This window comes from Notothenia coriiceps, unplaced genomic scaffold, assembly GCF_000735185.1.
Source record: "Notothenia coriiceps isolate Sejong01 unplaced genomic scaffold, NC01 NC01_scaffold00020477, whole genome shotgun sequence".
NCBI lineage: Eukaryota > Metazoa > Chordata > Actinopteri > Perciformes > Nototheniidae > Notothenia > Notothenia coriiceps.
In genome coordinates this window covers 80,022-92,178 of record NW_011353178.1, presented here as the reverse complement: position 1 = coordinate 92,178, position 12,157 = coordinate 80,022, and the positions used below count along the sequence as shown (strand labels likewise).

At 42.8% G+C, this 12,157-nt stretch overlaps 1 long non-coding RNA gene across 1 annotated transcript; it reads right to left on the bottom strand.

Annotated features, from left to right (window-relative positions):
• Positions 1-316: 316 nt before the first annotated feature.
• LOC104952758 (uncharacterized) lies at positions 317-11,944 on the bottom strand. The gene is made up of 3 exons (XR_799137.1): positions 11,859-11,944; positions 9,288-9,289; positions 317-327 (listed from the first exon to the last, which is right to left on the bottom strand). It is a non-coding gene; the product is annotated as an uncharacterized lncRNA (long non-coding RNA).
• Between the last annotated feature and the right edge of the window lie 213 nt (positions 11,945-12,157).

The following is a 12,157-nucleotide window of genomic DNA, read 5'->3' as shown; positions in this document are numbered from 1 at the left end:
ATTTTCATTCCTCAAACGTGTGAGAGCCACCTGAAGTCTTTTATTTCTTACCGTCTTTCTCAACTCTCCAAAGCAAAGGGATATACATTTACAAAAGCTACATGAAACTCAATCTGAAAGTAGAGCTTGTCAGCAAACTTGATATTACAATTTAAGGCTGCTTCTTTTGGTTTGCAGTTCAAAAGAGATTAGGTATGCACCATTTAGTCATGCAGCTCTTGAGCCGGAATCAGCGGTGAGAGAGATCAGTCCAAAGGAAACAGGATCTCATCTGAGCTGATCCAGATCTGAGACCAGCTCATAAAACTGTCCCCTCTAATGGATCACCTCATTGAAGCACATACACTTGCACAGCACGTACATGTACGATGATGCACGCTAATATGTACCCGTACTAAAGGTAACGGCACATAACCAGGCCAGCACACTCCCCCTTCGTCTAAACACACACACACACACACACACACACACACACACACACACACACACACACACACACACACACACACACACACACACACACACACACACACACACACACACACTTTAACACCCTTTCATCAACACAGCTGCCTTCTTAGAAGACAAGTTGAGATTTAAGCTCATGAATCCATAATACAAATATTCATGCAAATTGTTTGCTGAACCGTGTCATATTTGCAAGTGTGTTTCAGTGCAAACAGAGCTGTGTGCACCGCTCCTAAGATGTGGACTGGCTCTCTCAGGAGAGCACACACACACACACATTCACCCCCCCTACCTCACCCCACACACACTAATAACATTCCCTCTTGCCCCCTCCAGCCAAGCCCAGAGCTTGACCTCTCCGTGTCACTCAATCCGCCGGGCAATGTTTGCTTTCGTCATCATAAATATTAAATATGCGCAGAGGCAAATATTTGGGTTTGGCGACCTCGAAGTGGTAAATGAATTAATGTATTCACAAGAGAAGGGCAGGGGAGTCAGGGTGTTCTCGCACACACTCGTCCTTTCAGCTTCTCCAGCGCTTTACCGTAAAGGCCTGTCAGTGGTCACGCAGGGGAAGACCCACAATTCCTGAGGAATGCCATGGAAAAGAGCCCCTGAAATGAAGGCGGGTGGTATCATTTTGCTTCAGGTCTTTGCTGTGGTGATACAATGTAACGACTAACATTGCGTGCGAAGAGTACATTAAATTCAAGAAATGAAAATTAAGTTTAACTGTGTCCATGCTTTCATTTAATACAATAAAAATAAGGAGAGATGTCCACGAAGAAGCGTCATCAGTAGGGGAAAACCCATAATGTGTAACAATTTGACTTACAAGGGACAGCAATTTGGTTCCTTTGTCATACTAGAGGTAGTACTGTCCTCCAAAACTATTTACAAATGTAAATCCACCAGATGTTGATAAAGATATGGTGGGTGATGTGTTAAAGGATTATCACCAAGTCCCCAAGTACTGTAGAGCGCCACCTGTTGAAGCAAATTCTCAGTGGCACAATGGTACTACAACTTCCTGTCAGTCACGTGCTGGAATTGGGCCCAACAATATGTTTTCCCATTGACTTACATTGGGAAATTGGGGCTAACTAACTACCTCAGCACTTGAATAGCCCTATCTTAATCAATAGATCTTAAAAGATGAGCAATGCGCTAAAAGCCAAATCCGGGTACTTTAGTTCTCCAGAGTGAGGCCATTTGGGCTTCATGCTACACCAACCAACACTGTATCCAGTTATCTATTATACATCCATAATAATGACCAGTGGAACACCTTCATTATACTGTCCTATTGTATGGCCTTCATCACAAACCTTGTCTTTAGACGACAGCTACATTTATCAGGTAACTAATACTACATATACACAAAACAAATTTTAATTTTCGGGTTGGTTATAAAAAGGACTGTCTAACCCCAACTTTAACCCTAAATCTAATTGTGGGTACATTTCTTAAATAAATGTACAATTTTGTGATTATCACATTATCGGGATGGTCAATGGCCCTCTCTGTCTCTGATGGGTGTGAATCAGAGGATGGGGTGGGGGTCTGGCGTCGTGGGTAAACTGAGAAGACCTGGCAGAAAGGCAATCCATAGCTGACCCCGGCCTCTGTGTATAATTGTGCCCTCTGACCCGGTGAACATCCTAAATCACCAATCCAAACATTGAGATCCCTTCAGTAAATACTCGGAGAGGAGCCCCTCACGGCACCCCGCTTCTCAAGCCTGCACGGTCCCTCTGAAACACACACACACACACACACACACACACACACACACACACACACACACACACACACACACACACACACACACACACACACACACACACACACACACACACAGCTTCTGTAGCCATGAGGCTGCATTAAACAAGGCCTCATTTCGAACACACACTCACCACAAACACACATTTATCAACACACACACCGACAAATCACAGTTCTTAAGGATCGGGTGGAAAGGTGACATCTGGGAGACCAATGTTTTCCTTCATCATCATCATCCTCACTTCCCAGTTCAGTGTGCCCGCCCTTCATTTGACCACTTTAGGTTCCCTTGTCTTGAAGGCAACTGTTTTTACTTTAAGCTAAGAGATGCTAACTTGTGTGTGCATCAAATACCTCGTCAACACTGCAGCCCTCTATTGAGTTTGATTCTTCTGGGTTGAATGCACATTTTGTAAATCGCTTTGGATTAAAGTGAGATGAAATATATTGTAAAAAGAAATGCTAGATTACCAAGTTTGTCAGAACAGAATGGAAGCCTTGGAGAACTTTTCTTCTGATGCGACGAGATCTCCCAAACTAGCAACTTCATGATATCTTTGAATAGGATACTTAATGTTATCGTTGTTCACTGTCTGTCTCACTTTAAGTACTAGACCATCACACTCCATAGGGATTCTGTTGGATACGGCTGAACATAAGAGGGCATGCCAGTTGTCTCTGATCACAAACAGAAGACACTCAGCACCCCTGTTTTTTTGTACCCAGGAGGACAGGATAGCAGCACTCAGAGAATGGAAGGATTTTAAGGAGGGTGGGAGGCTCAAACATTGTCGTTGGAAGGGTCTGAAGTAATGGCCCTCCTGGAGTGCCTGACAAAGACACCCAACAAGAGAGAGATGCACTGCATCAAACCAGGAGGACAAGAGGGGTTCAAAAAGTGTTCTCCCCTGGGGCCTTTCAGCCTGGCATCCCTACACCCTGGCCCAGCGGGGAAACAAGCTTCTTCACACAAACACAGTGGGAGGATGAGAGGATGGGCCGGATACAATGGAGGGAAGCTCTGAAGGACAGTGTGAGAAGGAGAAAACATGAGACACTGAATACTTCAGTCATTGTGGGGAGAGAGCGTCCGTTGTCACAAACTGAATAAGGTCACGGCAGCTGCTGTACAGTTCACTGGGTTGAAGGGATCCACCTTCAACAAACCAAATAGATTCGTGCATGAAAATTCTTTCGTCTCTGAAACAGTATCAAACTATTTTCTGTTCCTATTTCATGTGCTCAAACTTCATCATCACTGCAGCCACTGATGAGCATGTAGCTGCCATTCATTAAAATGCAGTATTGATGGAAACGCCAATCCGAGCGGTGCCAAGCCAAGCTGCGCTGTGCCAAGCCAAAAACTGCCCGCGTTGTAACCCTTCCTGGCACGCCAGCGGAGAGCATAATGTGAGTCAGGTCCAACCTCTCTTTTGGGTGCCAAGAAGAACTCCATGTAACCCAAAACACTGACGGGGAGCCAGTCCCAATGTGAATGTCCTCAAAGAAAACCAATAAAACAAGACTGTCATTGTGGCATCTCGGAGACCAGACAGCTCACCATGCACTTTGTAGTGTATACATCTATACATGACCGAATTAGATGGTTTACATTACATGCAAAGATAATCCAAAAACGTCCTCCACGAGCAACTGGTTTGGTCTGTCTATATATGTATCTTGTTTATTTGTAGTGAACATGTCTTTCCTGTCATTCTGTCTATTCGCGTATCTGCTGTCTGTCAGCGTGGAGCTCTTGAAGCTGTACAATAACTTAATCAAAACCACCGGGGCTCTTTCTCTAATAAATGAGAACTCTCACTTGTGTCTGTTTATCTGCATGGTGTCATTGGGTTTATTGCAAAGTGGAAAAGTCTTCATATAAAACCAAACACACCATGTACTCATCAAGGAGAAAGGGATGGCAGAGGGGAGAGAGAGAGAGAAATGAGTGTGAGTGTTTCTGCTTTAGCTTTTTAAATGACTGAGGAAACATAATCTGCTTTTTGTTTTATAGAAACATTTAATTAACAAAATGATCCTAACAGGTTACAGCTGGGTTTCCCACTCTCGCTTTCGCCTTTATTGCGTGTGGGAAATGCATTTCCACTTTATCCAGGCTGCGTCAGATTTATGGATTTTACAATTGTCTCCTCATACACTCAGCACTTCCCATGACTTCTGCCCACTGCCAGCAGACGGTTGCAGAGCTTAACGACAATGGAAATGTAACCCTGAATCAACCGGTTGGAATAATTGTACCCTCGAAAGAATGATAAAAAATATATATTTTCCAAATTATCAAGATAACTGGAAGTTAATAGCCTCTGGATATATTGTTCGGAAAGAGTGTTTATAAGATTTTTCCTCTTCTACTTCATAGTTTATATAAACAAACAAAGTTTTAGCATCAAGCGAATATCAAATATTATGGCGTCATATTTTTTAAAAGCAGTTCAGAACCAAACCGCACAAACATGGCCCATATTTACTGAGCACAAACACTGTAAAGCAGAATTTAATATGCTCGCTACGTCTCAGCCACGATTTAACACCGAGCCAGGCACTATGTCCTTCATCACAATGCACACGCACGCACGCACGCACGCACGCACGCACACACACACACACACACACACACACACACACACACACACACACACACACACACACACACACACACACACAAAGAAAGAAAGATCCAGCGAGCGAGACGTGGAGGGGAGGAAATGGAAATATATATTTCAGAGGTTCACAGAAGACCTCAAAAAGTAGACCGTATGAGTCAGAGTTTGAAAATCAATTCTGACGACACACCTGTTTGCTCCTTCTTTGCAGGAGTTTTTGAAAAGACATCATGCATGTCTCAAAATGTCATTTCCTGTCACTGGAGAAGCATGAGAAAAGGCTTTAAATAAGAGCAACTGATATGGGCAGAAAACATGAGCGCTGTTCACATGTTTGAGAACCAAACAAGGAAGTAATGCAGGACATTGTTCAGAGTGGGGACGTGACGCGGGGAGCAATCACAATCTAATCTGTCTCAAAGACCGAGGATACATACAAATGACCTGATAAGAAACACTCAAACGGACGTTCAAAGTCACCCTTAGAGGAGGGTGCTAATGGAAATGCTTCAATGTTAAATAACTGTAGGTCACACTGCATACATAGACACGTGTGAAAACTGTAAAAAACTAAATGCAAACGCCTTGGAAATTATTCATCTCAAGAATGTAGCTTTGAAAATGCCTCTTTTTCATGAAAACTACATGTGAGATTCTATTTTAAGGTTTGTGGAACAAAAGAGATGCTGAATAGGTGCTCCTTTAAATATAACTTCAGTCTAAGGCTGAACGATTTGGAAAAATGAACCCAGCCCCCCCCCCCCGATTCACGAGGTTGAAGGTACTGGTTTTATTTACATCATTAATGTCATTCATCACTAAAAATATGTTCAAATGATTATGGTGTGACTTTGTTAAGAGGATGTTTACCAAACACATATGTATGGTAATGGGTTAAGGCCACATGCAAAACAAAATTTGAGATCTGATCGATAGTGATTTTCTTTTAGTTTTGAGATTAAAATCAGAAATGTGACTTAAATCTCAGAAATAATAAAATGCGGCCTTAATCCTCTTCCGTAAATATGTTTTGTTGATTCTGTAAAATATGACTGTAGTCGGGGACATCTCTGCAACTCCACAATACTTTTCAAATTTATTTATTATTCTCCCTCCTGCAATTTCAATATCACACCCAAATTGAGATTTTGATTAAATATTGATTACTTGTGCACACCTGCTTCAGTCTCATATCATGTGGGAATCTTTGCCATTGTAAGTCCAGTATCCATCCTTTGGTACAGCTGGTGTGTGAAGCCCTGTATTGACAGCGTACCTGTGTCCGCCTTCTTTTCTTTAAACAAGGCACATGGTGGATGGAGGGGGGGTGTCAGGGGGCTACGCCCGCTGTGCCCGGCCGTTCTTTATGAATGAATTAATCAATAGTGACACTGCACTACATGCTTTTTCCTTCCTCATTATTTTAATTAGCCGTTTATATGGATGCCCCCTCCTTCCTCTTTTGCATTTCATTAATACATTCACATGAACTTGACAAAAAGAGCAAGGACGTAGACACGGTGGCGGTCGCTTGGCTGGTCACTTTGTAGTCTCCCGCCTCTCCAACAGTCTTACCCTTTCCGTCCTGCCCCGAGCTCTGCTGAGCGACTTCTAGGAAAGTCACGAGTAATTACTGTTATATTATGCTAATTAGCATGGGTTGCACTAAACGCACTTCAAGCAACAGATGCTCACGTGCAAAGTTGCCAACAAAATGAATAGCGTCTCAGATTCCTTCTTTCCCTACTCCATTGGGTTACTGCAAGAGGACATACTATGCACGTTTTCAGGTTCATATTGTGTGTCTCTACTGGGACATGTCTCCATGCTTTAATGTTCAAACAGCTCTTCATTTGTCTCATACTGCCTGTGCTGCAGCACCTCTTTTCACCCTCTGTCTGAAACCAGAGCCCAGTCTGCTCTGATTGGTTAGCTGGCCGGCTAAGTCAACCGCTTAGAGATGTCCCGCCACTTAGCCTATCACTTACAATGTGTAGGAGCTCTAGCCAATAGAATGGCGGGTGTTACATAGTGATGTCACTATGTTCCGAGAGTAAATTCCAATAGAGGAGTTTCAGGGCGGGGGCGGGGAGCATGTGGGAGAGAACACAGCCTTATAGCCTGTGTGGACCATTAACATGCACAAACCTATATAACACACTAAAAAAAAATCGTAATAGGGCCTCTTTAATAATCCTGGGACAAAGAGGAAAATCACACCATGTTAACACACACTGTGGGTCAGTGTCATTAGCTTCCATCAAGACTCCTTTACACACTTCCTGTCTGCTAAACCATGGGAAAAATGTAAAAAGTAAACAAATGTCATCCTTTCCAGGGGTGGCTGCGGGGGGAAATGGGGCGCTGCGGGTGTTTGTGGGTGAGTGAATGTGTGTGTTGTGAGTGTGTGGCAGCTGTGCATATGAAAGACAGGGTAGACTTGTGCATTTGTGGAGCTGTAAGCGTGGACGTGTGAGGGTGTGTGTTCCAGAGTGGGTGCGTGTGGGTGTGTGTTAAGGCGTGTGCAGTCGCTACGGTGATGAGGTGAGAATGATGAAGCCCATTCCTCAAGTAGGGCACCATGTGCGGCTCATATGTTGGGTCTTTGTTAAAGAGTTGCTCATCAGAACCTTTAAACACACACACACACACACACACACACACCAGTGTGCTAACGCCTGCAGGCACAGAGTGATTGACAGGATCCAGATTGCCAGATTGTTCTCAGGAGTGTGGAGAAATGACATCACACTCATTACAACTTCTAAATATAAACACACACTGCATGACTGACAAGTCTGTATACATGCATGTGTGTCTTTTTCTGTGTGTATAACTTTCATGGTTAGTGTGTGAAAATGTGATTGTGAATGTGTGCCAAATTGCATGTACATGTCACACCGCGTTACAGTTAACTTTAAAACTTTAGTAATTATTCTCTATCTGCCTGTTATTGACATTCTGCTCTGATTGGTTAGCTGACCGGCTCTGTTGTGATTGGTCAACCGCTTAGAGATGTCCCGCCCCTTAGCCTATCACATACAATGTTTTGGAGCGCTAGCCAATAGAACCGCAAGTATGACATTGTGATGTCAGAATTGTAGCTTTTGCAGACCATTTACATGCACACAAACCTTTAACACACTACAGGGAACGGAAGACTCCAAAAAAGCATAATCAGGCCTTTTTAAAAATAAGTGGGTTGGGGTGTCAAACTCAATTTCATCGCGGGCCACATTAGCATTATGGTTGCACTCAAAGGGCCGGTTGTAACTATATAAATATACATATAAATATATAATATATATATATATAAAATAATGTATTATATTACATGATTGCCTCTGAATTGGATTATTATCGGATAGGATAATAACTTAGTAATTAACTACGTCTGAAAGCAGAAGTCTAGGGCAAATCATTGCAAGTCTCTTCAGTGCACATGTCACAAAACGAGATGCATTGTGGGACATGTAGTTTATGGGCAACCTGCTTCTGTAAAGTGGCATGTAACCGTATAATAAACGTATTATATTCTTTGCAAGCTCTTGCAGGGCCACATAAAATGAAGTCGCGGGCCGGATTCCGCCCCCGGGCCGTGAGTTTGACACCCCTGGGTTATATGTTTGTTATGGCGTGAGCAAGGTTTACTAAAAATAGTTAATTGGTAGTTTAGGAAGGAGGACAAGAGCTTGTATGCAAATAACTTGCTGGTAAAGTAACTTGTTATACCCATATCAGTAAAATAGAGAGACATTCCAAAAGAGTATTCCCAAAAGTAAAACTATCTAACTGCATGCAAGACTAGCAGGATGGCACACACACGCTCACACACACACACCCACACACACCATATGTTTTTGGGCTGCTGCTGAGATGAAGGCCTCTCTAGCTTGTCTGGCCCGCACATTGTAATTTACAAGCGCTCAATGTCACGTTGAGATCTCAATTAAGCAGCGCGGCTACACACTCGGGCCCTCAGGGTGGAGCGGGGCCCACATTCTGCTCTCTGGCCCAGGCACACTGCAGAGTGGTGTGTGCTCCTCCACCCACCCCACCTCTCCCTCCCTCACCCGCCGCCAACAGACAACGCCAACAGTAAATATTTGAGGTTGGAGACAAAGAGGGGAGAAGGGATTCATTTAGCTCATTTGAAAACATGACATTGTGATTAAAAGTCAGGCGGTCTGGAAAGCGAGTCCATTGCATTCTTTACTTGTTCTTGGATCATTTTCCTTGAAGCTCCAGATGTACTGCTGAACACAAGTATGCAAAAAACTACAAGCAAAATCCACAAAATGAAAGTGGGATATACTCGTTTATTAAAAAGCTAAAGGGGAAGCAATTAAAAATGAAGTTTAAAAGGATATGAGTTCATGAAAAGAGGGGGGAGAGAAAGAGAAAGACAACTAAAAGATTAATTAAAAAATATATTTGTGGAGCACATAGAAAAGTTTGGATTATTTGAAGCCAATGCGGTAACACTTAAAGAGGCCTTATCCATGCTTCTATTGGCTAGCGCTCCAACATCTCTAAGCGGTTGACCAATCACAACAGAGCAGGCCAGCTAACCAATCAGAGCAGATAGGGCTCTGGTTTGGTGCTACAATTAAAAACCTTTGTGAATATTAAAGCATGGAAACACGTCACAGTAGAGGCACAAATACAAATATGAACCTGAAAATGAAAATAATAGAGCCCCTTAAAAATGGTTCAGCTCATTGAAAACTATCGTACACACAGGAGTCCTGCTTGTTGAGTTTCTTTCTTCATTGTCGAATGCACTTATTGAAGGTCACTTAGGATAAAAAAGTATAATGTAATGAAAAGAAAAAAAAACAAGTTCTTAAACACAGAGGCACAGAGCGACACATCCAGACATGCAGAGAAACAGAGCTACCGACTGAAGGAACTACAGAGACACCATGTGCTGGAGTAAAAGCCCATAAGCTGCCACTACTGTTCTGTGATCAGATCCATATGGACCTTGGCCTTGGCCCTCCACCACCTGCCTCCCAGCACCTAACAAGCCAGCCTGCCTCCAACCGGTCCCAGACACATTTTACAAGCGGCCATATTGATGGCTATTGAGCTCGAGTGCTATTTAGCTCACCAGAAATATTAAATTATACACTCGAACCCCCCCCCACGCAGGGAAGGAGGCCACATCAGAGATTCCTCTACCAGGCCTTGGCTCTGACTTAAAGTCCTAAACATGACACACTAGGGTAAAGCTGAGATGGGGATATTTCAATCTATCAAAGAATGTGGTCTCTTACCATGTTTTGCCTCGGTGTGAATAAAATATGTGCCTTTTAATTGGCTCTTACTATTAAATAAAGTCAAATTCAACTTTATTGTCAATCTTCTAGTTTGTGTATACAGACAGAGAGATCGAAATACCGTTTCCCACCATCCCGAATGTAAAAACAAATGTATACAAAAATATGTGTGCAAATATGTATATATATACACAAAATCAAAGACACATTTGTACATGTGCACACATTAAGACCTAAGACCTCGTCCATATTAGACGAATATCTCCTCTTGAAACCGTTAAAGAGAAATTGAGGTATTTGCTAAGTGGGCAAATAAATCTGAGAAGCACTGGGAATTAAAAACATCGAAAACCTCGAAAGAAAGTCTCTGATGAAGCCCACATGACAGAATAAAATCAAAGCATCATGCTGAATAAAATGTCCTGCATGGTTCTGTTTAATAGAGGATGCTGCTGCTGTACTTCAGAGGCCTCCAGGAGCCGAGGGCCACAGTGAAGGCACATGGGCGTTGAGCGGGGCCACAGCTCCTGATCATCCTAACAAGCTGCAATTACAGCCCTGAAATCCACTCTTACTGCAGCGGCTTTAACGAGCAAGCCATCACGCAGCCCACAATTATCATCACCAGAACTATTAAACGCCACGGCTACAGCCTCGTTAAACGCTCTCATATGTGGAGGACGCAGATTCCTCTCAGGACACCGGCCCACAGACAAACATTATTACAGAGCTGTGTCTCTCTCACATTCCTGCACACTTTCTCTGTGATGTTCACCTTTTTATCTCTCATTGAAAAAGCTTCCTATGGTGGGCATGTCCCAGTTAGGTCCCACTGGGTTTACGGTGTCTTCAGTGAACTCACAGGATGAGAGCAATGAGGGAGAACGTAAGGCCCTTCAAAGAAAACTTGTGCCAACTGTCCATGCAGCCGGTTGGAGTTGCTCCTTCTAGATTTGTACTGCTTTCAACTTTTACTTTTTACATTTGATATTACGACTTGTTTTTTTGTTTTTTTTAAATCAAGCCTTGCACTCTCTAGACCAGGGGTGTCAAATTCAATTTCATCGCGGGCCACATTAGCATTATGGTTGCACTCAAAGGGCCGGTTGTAACTTCAAGACTATATCAAAATACATATATAGATATTTAATATATATATAAAATAATGTATTATATTACATTTTTGCCTCTGCATTGGATTATTATGGGATAGGGTAATAACTACATAATTAACTACGTNATCCCACTTCCAAATGCAAGTACACACACACATAGACACAATCACACACACACACACACACACACACACACACATACACATACACACACACACACACACACACACACACATACACACACACATACACACACACACACACAGACATTTGTGTGTTAAGACTTTACAGACACTTTTAAACAAAACATTTTGTATTAGACACGTTTCATATTGTATGTCTTTTTATTATTTGGTATTTAATTCTTTTTAAAATTATTATTATTACATTTTTTTTATCATTTTTTGTTATTCTAAAATGGAAAAACTTTCACAAAACCAAATTTTCCCACGATAAATAAAGTATACTTAGGCCACGTTTACACGGAGAAGCAACGGGTTGTATCCGCTACATTTCTCTATCGTATGGACGGTTCGTCCACACGAGGCCGTAACGGAACCGCGGAAACAGAGCCTTCAAACGGTGGGTAGATATGCGGACAAAACGCTCCGGGGGGCCTAACGGCTCCGTGTGTACGTCCTATACGATCATTTCCTAATAACGACGATGCCATAGCCCCGCCTCTCCCCACCTCTCCTGCTCACCACCGCGTCACCCGCGTCATTGCTGATGTATTTTCGCCAATAACCTCTGCTGCTTACTGCTGTAGCATGGTCAGTAGCTACTGTCTGCTACCGACCATGCTACAGATGTTAGTGCAAAATATACAGCTCCTCTACCGCAACCATCAGCAACAAGTGGACATGGAGAACTACNACTT